Raw genomic sequence first — 8,574 nt, forward strand, 5'->3', positions numbered from 1 at the left:
ACGACAAAACGTGGATCAACAAAATTCCAAAAAAGAGATTATGTTGTTAGGCGTTGCGTACCTATTTGTGATTGGTTTACTGATTTTAATTTAATCAGAGACACCAACACATAAAGCATTTAGCATGAATTTTTCCTGAAGTTTACCCAATGCAATTTCACGTTTTTTCGTGAATTTTAATCTAAATAACAGTTTAAAAATTTAAATAAGTCAAAAATAAGCCAAGCTTTAGTTACATTCAGAAAGTATTTTAAAAACATATTAAAAAAACTCTCACTACAACAGATTTGGCGCCCTCTATCGACAAACTCGCAAAACATTACATTTTGCTCACTAGCGAGAAAATATTTTTCCTCACTAGTGATTCAATTGCCATCTTTGCTCACTATTTTCAGTGACCAAAGACCACTGAAATTCAATGATCATGGAAAAAATTAATTATTAACTGCGTGGGATGTATAAGCTAAAGCTTATGATATATTTTGTGTTATTCTCAGAATTTGTCACCCTATGGTGAGGCCCTATCCATTGATACATTTAGTCAACGCCTCTTAAAACATAAACTGGCCCCTTTTTATGTTCAAATAGTTCATAGCTTACATAATTCACTAAAAAGCACGGTCACGGACCTTGCTTTCTCTAGAGGAAGAAATTAAAGCTTTTCCAGATGGCGCTCTAAGCAAGGTTCATGCATAACTTAACTTAAGCTATGTCTGCGTTTAAAACAAAATATGTATATTTTTTCAGTTTTCCATCATGTACAAAGTTATATTCGTCACAACTACGTAATCTACAAAGATGTCGAAAAATTTACAGATATAAATACGAACAACCTGGATTGTTCTGAAACGATTTTTACGGAACTAATATGATTATGCCTGCATGAAAAAGCAATATAAGTCACAACGGTACCATTTTTTATCCCATATTAACCAATTTTGACTATCTAAGAGATTAAACTAATTTAAATCACTAACGGTACTCTGGAAATAAACTCAAATTACTTCAAAAAAACAATATTTTGCAAATAAAAAATCACTATAAATGATATAAAATGAAGTTACTCTTTCTCAACATTTTGCAGCGGTTGTATTCAAGAACTTTACCGGACTAAGTTAGAACTCGTTTAGTGGGAGTGCTATGAGAGATAAATTCTTGTTGGCCCTGAAGAAGGACAAGGCAAATCAAATCAAGGGACAGGAATTATTCTTCTCTGAGGTGTATCAACTAGTATTGAGTTTCTCAAGCTTTTTACATTCTTGGCTACTGAATAAGATGCAAAAAACACTGCAAACCACATCATAGAAGATTATGATTATTAAGTGCTAAATAAATAAATGTTTTTATAATAATAAATTGGTGCTGACTGGTCAATGGCAAAACTAGATCCAGAATATTACATGAAACTGTTGTGTGCATGATTTATTTTTTCACCTGTTTAATGATGTTGAAGTTTAGATGTTGATTCAGTTTTGCATCATCCTGAAAATACGCATCGGTGAGTTCGGTCGTAAACTAAAATATCTCACGTTTTTCGGAAAGCCTAACAAAATCCGTCAGTAATTTCGTACGTTTCGGTTTTTATTCAAATGATACGAAAAATCGCACAGAGCGGTGAACACTATGTGTGAGCGAGTTAACAGTTAGAACGATTGCAAGAAACTTATTTAAGGTCAGTCAACTATAAAAATGATCGCCGAAATGCGAAATTTGTGGCACTTTCTATGCAAACGTCATAAAGACACGCCTCCCGAATTAGTTCAATTGGATTATCGAAGCCCGTCATCTAAAAAATATAATAATTTCAGCTGATTTATCTAAATAATTTGATTTGCCGGTTTATTGTTACCTACAACGTGTTTCATCAATCTGGAAACGAAAGGAGGTTGCGACGTTCGAGTGACAAATTAAATTTGTGTCCTAATAAATAGAAAAGTTAGTAAAAAGTCTAAAATAATGTATGAAAGAACAAAAACAAACGACTATTGAGATGAAGAAATTCGCAAGAAGTGGATTGGAAAAAAGTAAAGGTTAAGCTTTCGACACGAGAGAGTTAACAGTTGACTCATAATTTTTACGGTTTTGTTTAAAATAAAAGCAGAATTTGTGGTTAAAAACAATTGTTGGAAAATATTTTATTAAACACATTTTTATGCACCAATAAGAGATTCTTACCTTCTTCTTTATTTTTTCTTCTTCCCTTTAATCCAAATAATTACTTGAAATAACAATAAAAAATTTCTACGTCAATGAAAAATATAAAAAAGGTACTCTAAATTTACAATATAACACCGGAGAACCACCATTAGAGTCATGGTCTAGGTCTAGGTTGGAAAAGGAACGAAAGTTGCTCTATAACAGCACTTGGTATCGTGGTATGGGAAAAGTACTACACATTTGGAACAAACCTGATGTTTGCATATCGTACGATAAAATTGTTTGAAAACACTAGTTGTACTATACAACGCCCATGAAATCCATGCACCATTTCAACACTACAGGTCGAAAGAATTCATACTTCCAGGAATTTTTTTCAAAAATAAAAAACAATGTACCGTCAAGTGCAATATTCTGGTTGCGCATCATTAAAGAAGACCTAAAGGCGCGTCCAAACCAAACGCAAAACGTTTGGTATGGACAGTAATGCGCACTTTTGCGCACGAACGAACACGGTTAACGACGAAGTGTCGGTACATCAAAGAAAAATACACGTTTGTCTGTCAAAAGCGTTCTATCTTCTTTGCACCTTGATTGCTCGTTCCAAACCTGCTCTTTCCTATCCTTCTAAAATCCTTACTAACATTTGTTTAAATTTGTATTGATAATGCTGGTTCAACCCATAATGTAATGTTTAAATTTTAACAATGGAATAATTTTTATACGTTACACCGTCTCAACAAATAATGCTCGCGAACGTGTGAACAGATTTGTTGTGTTGCAGCGCAGCGCGTTCGGTTTGGACTCACCTTTAGACTAGACGACATGAACTTCTGCTGACGGATGATTTAAAGACAATTACAAGAAAAAAGAAAAAACTGTTGACTGAATACGCAGTAGAAAATAATGGGAAAACTGCTTTTTGACATTTTGTTGACATGTATTTTTTGTGCAACATTTTTTTTTAATTGCTTTTCGTCTTCTACGTTGTTCTACAACGTCGTAGGTAAAATTTCGGCACATTTTAAAAATACACCCTGTATATCATATTTTAAAGCATATTTCCTATAGGTTACTTCGCATTGGCGTACATTTTATAAAACATGATATACAGGGTGTATTTTTAAAATGTGCCGAAATTTTACCTACGAGGTTGTAGAACCACGTAGAAAACTAAAAACAACAACAACAACAAAAATTGTAGCTCAAAAAATAAATGTCATTTTATTTTTTGACATAGAATTTTTTAAATATTTTTTCCGAGTTCTCCATGAAGCCAGTAGCTCGTGATTAAAATTTCTGCACGCATTTCAAAAACACCCTGTATATCATTAACAGTAGAAGTGAGTCTTTTTGTGCTAAGCCCAAAGATTGAAGGCCGAGACGTTGTCGAGGTCGACAACCAGACGAAGCACAAAAAGACCTACTGTGAATGATATTTTGATATATTGATTCTGTTTTTTGATATTTTTGTATTTTTGACCTTACATTTGATTCGCTTCAGACTCCTGTGGTCCATTTCAACTCCTAGGATTTGAAGTGTTTCAAGTGTTTCAAAAAAAGCCACTTCAACCGTTTCTATAGAGATCACAAAGGCGTGATTTTCGAACGCTTGAAGATCAAAGTGTTTTGTCGTTTTGATTTTAAAGCCCATCACCTAAGTGACAGTATTATATGATCATTAAAGTAACTTGAGGTGATGTTTGTTCGTGTATTTGTTTCTCCTTCTTTTTTGACAATTGCAATTCATTTTTAATTTTTTTTTCAGTACCACGGAGTACCCCCTATTAAGCTCCTTCACACACGGCAACATACAGAGATGGAAACCTTGTCACAAATCATCTGATACATTGTCATTCCACCACAAAGTTTATTTCCTACGATGTTAAACACGATTATCCGTTACGGTTAAGAGGTGATCAAATTAGGAACGACATCCACACGCCAAAAAATCGAAGATGACCGTACAGTGACGTCATCCCCGTTGGATTTTCCGTTCTTCACGGGCTGCCGCTTCCGAATTGAACATTTCGGACTATTTGTTTAATCTTTTTTCCCGTGTTGTTCCGTTGCAGGAGCGTTCCTCTCTTTCTCTCTCGGCAAGTCCAAGTGAACGCTCTTCTAGTTTCTAAAAGTAGGAACGGTGCAGTTGCAAGTCATTGCACGGTTCTCGTTCCCATATCGTGTACAGTTGATTGACTGTGGAGTACTTTCGCAGTTGCAATATCGCCTCATTCAGAGCAGAAAAGTGCCATTTGTTTTTTTAGAGGACGGTTTACCATAATGAATGTCTCATTATTGATGGCACGTCTCATAAAAATCGATTCCTCCAGCACCGAACGGCCGACTCCCATGAAATGTTGCATTAAAATAGCGGAAGGAAAAAATACGACCAACATCGGCTCGCCTATGCTCACCGATATAATTAGTGTTTCTTGTCACTGCACGATTCCGAGTTTTTCGATTTTTTAATTTTGCTTTTTTAATTTCGAAAGGAATTTTTTAGCGAGAGTTTCTCCACTTTCCTAATTTGGTTAGCAAGGATTTGAATTTCTCGTAAGCACAAGAAGTTGAAGATCGATGCCTTGACTCGATTTTCGTCGTTCTTAAATCTTAACACATCCAACAACAGTAAAACTTGCGCTTAGTTGGCATTCATAATTTAGCAGATTGCATTATTTTAAATTTTTTATTTTTTAAATTTAACCCAAGATAATAACAAGAACTCCAGACCGGTACGACTTCTGCAATTATGTATAACTTAATTTAATATTATAAAAAAAGAAGTGAAATCTGACGGGCTTTTGGTATTATCTCAAATTAACTAAAACGTAGAACCGTATGAATTATAAATTAGTGTTGAAAGAACGTTTAAATTTAATTTTATCAAGAGATAAAATAAAGAAATATATGTTTCACAAAGTGTTCCACTGACAGCATCATAATACAATTTTAAGTAGACTATTTAAATGATTTATAATGTTTATATAATAAGAAAACACATTTCAAAGCTTATTTTGACAAAAATTTATTTTTAATTTTTTTCCGTAATACATGGTATTTCACGAGTGATAATAATGAACTCGGCGGAATAGAAAATGCAACCCACTATACATTGGAACGTAAACCTGGACATGGAGGCGATAAATATCCCGTTTTTCCTCCGGATGTATTGTGGGTTGCATTTTCTATTCCGCCGGGCTCATTATCACTCGTAAAATATCCTGTATTTAATTTTATTATTATTATTATTATAATAGTTTTGAAGAAAGAAATTCCGTTTCTCCACAACTATTAAAGAATGAATGCATTCTTGTTGGATATTCAACGAAAGAATGATATCAATTCCACACCCAGTGATAGAAAAATACTTAAAACCCACGGCTGTCGGCCAGTCCATCCCTCGTATTTACATTCTATCACCGGCAGATCGCCAATCGGATGCCTTTGTAAACAATAAGTCGCGCATCGCGTAGCAACCGCTAAACGAGGCACAATTTTAATTGTCAAATTAAATTCAATTTTCAAAGATTGTTTTTTCTTGGTATAGTCGTGAAGAAAGTATAGTCTTCAACTCGCTATTATTCAATCGGACGATTGTACCACTCGCCTACGGCTCGTGTTGGAATTTTCATCCTTTTGTATAATAGTCATCATTATAGGCTCGTTGAAGAATGTACTATTCTCTGGCGGTCACCCATCCAAACAGTGATCGATTCTTTTTATTATTACACAACAAAACATGAAAAAACCAATTGATTAAAATTTTTCATAAATAACAATCCATAAGGAAATTATTAATGTTTTGTTGAATAGCCTGAGGACACTATACACAGTAATCAGTGGGGGTAGATCTGGCGAAAAGAAGGATTCCTCCAATTTTATTGAAATATTCAAAATACCCGCATTACTGCTAGAACTAGATAATGCAAATATGAAAGTCATATTAGGTGCGCTTAATTTGGTTGTTAAACTCTTCTTTCTTAAAAATACTGTTTGATAATTCACTATCTTTCCCACATTTGATTTGACAATAGTGTCGACAATACCGCCAGTTCATCACAATGCAAATTATCGCCAAATGAGTGATTTTGAGAGAGGAAGAATTATTGGCACGAGAGAGGGTGGGATCCGCTTAGGGAAATCACCCGTCGCGAATCGGAGTCAAGCAACAGCAGTAGATGGTGGTCCAGGTGACCGGAGTAAGGAGTTGATGAGCATCGACATGGATCTGGATGTCTTCGAAGGATCAGGGGTTGAGGAAATCATGGCTCTAAGAGACAAATTCGACACAACAAGTATTGACAATTATTGGAGGAAGCTACAGGAGGTGGGATCATTTGGTTTAAATTCTTAGCGTCCAACGTTAATCCCACCTAGTCAGTTGAAAGACATCGTGCTCTTGAATTGGAATGGTGGTAACTGGATGCAAGAATCGTCAGGTAGTGTTCTGTGGTGAATCTCGTTTTTATTCATGAGCCCACGATGGCCGAAGAAATGTGAAGCGTCGCCGTGGAGAATGACGCAATTTGTAATTCACTTTTGCACGCCACGGTGTTCTACCCCGAGAGTCATGGTTTGGGGGGTTGTATGGGTCCCCTTTGGTTGTTATTCCTGGCAATTTAAATGCTGCCGAGATACTATAGCCAAATGCATTGCACATCTTTAAGGGATAAATAACCCTACCTTCCAGTAGGACAACGCGCTCTCATTCAGCAAGGGTGACTACTTACAACAAACTAACATAACAGTGCTGCCGTAGCCTTCTCGTTCGCCAGATTTATCGCTAATTGAAGAGTTGTGGGACATGATTGGGGTTCGGCTGAATTACCTGCTGGTGACCCCGAAGAAAGTCTTTTTGTGCTTCGCCCAGTTGCTTCAATCTCTGGGCTTAGCACAAAAAGACTCACTTCTACTCTTAATGGTATAATCCACTTATTTTAAATTGTATATTTTATCTACTTACATAATTTTGGTGTTTCGTTACTTATTTATAAATAAAATTTATTTTTGTCTCGTCCTAAAAGTTGTAAACAGATACTTTATTAGTAATAAAATATTTAAGTCACTTTTCATTGAATATGTTAAAAAATTATTCTTCCATTCACGTTCAGCTCCAATTCATTAAGAATAGACAAGTAATTGAAGCAAAAGGGCGATAAGCCTCTATTAATAGTTCCCCCAACTATTTGGTGTCAAATTAAATTAAATTATCACTTCGACTTTACCAGATTTTGACAATTTCTTCAGCTCCCAATTGAATTAGTAACTTTCAATCTGCCACACTTTCCCCTGTTGCACCGCTTGCGCCGTCGACCGCAGGGATCGGCGTCTTTTTAAGAGACACTCTGTATACGCCGGTCAGAAAAACTCCAGCAATAAATCCGAAGAAAGAAAAGTGTTTGAAATCGCATGACTTCGGCCGGAATGTCCGTCACACGTCCGAGGCAAAGGTGAGTCTGGCGCGTTAACCTCTCCAAGGAGGAAAAAAAGAAGCATCGAATTTAGTAACATGTTACATGAGGGTGTAAAAAAGCGCCACCGGGACAGGGGGTGGAAGCGGGAAACCCCGGGGTTCGTGAACGGAACGGAGGACAATCCTCGAAAGAAATGCTAATCACGGCGCAGTAGTCGCGCACTTCGCTCATTTATCGATTGGTACGTGACAACTCATTGCAGCTTTTTAGTTTTACTGAAGGGAATTGCTCGCGATTGCTTTCTTCCATTTGATGAGTTTTTGAGAATCGAAGTGAAAAGAAAGCGCTAAAATAATGGACTCTCGACGAGATTTAATGGAAGCGCTTCCGGCATGTCCTCGGCTTCTCTACCGGCGCTCCTAACACCGTCGTCCAACGGGATGAGGCGGATGCTGCCGTTAAGAACACCCAAACATAAGAAAATGGATGGCTGAATAGTTTTAAGATAGTTTGGAAAACTGACGAACAACATATTTTAACTTTGGTTGAAGTGCGCGCCGTAAAGTAACGTAAAATGTGGTCAGTAAATAGCTTGAAGGGAAAAAAAAAGGAGTGTTTTACTTTTTTTTTCTAACTTTGAAACATTTAAATTATCTTTTTTTCCCTCATTGAGGAGTAGTTACCACGCCCGTAATGAAACACGGTACTAGTTGCTTCAATGATTTTAATTAACAAGAAGACTTAAATATCTTGCATTGCTTTTTTTTAACAAAATTGATGCTTTCTTTTTATCAGCATTATTTTTCATATACCTACCATTAACAATGCAATGGTTATGTATTTCCTTGTTTACCACGTCTGTTTCCAAGACAGTACGTTGTGTTTACTAGTTCCTAACGACAGTAAAGTATTTTGGCGCTCTAGAGCGATAAGTAAATTTATTCAATGAAAATATTTCCCTGAGTAACATTTCATTAATCAACCAACACACAGTAGAATT

The sequence above is a fragment of the Tenebrio molitor genome, chromosome 9 (assembly GCF_963966145.1).
Source record: "Tenebrio molitor chromosome 9, icTenMoli1.1, whole genome shotgun sequence".
Taxonomy (NCBI): Eukaryota; Metazoa; Arthropoda; class Insecta; order Coleoptera; family Tenebrionidae; genus Tenebrio; species Tenebrio molitor.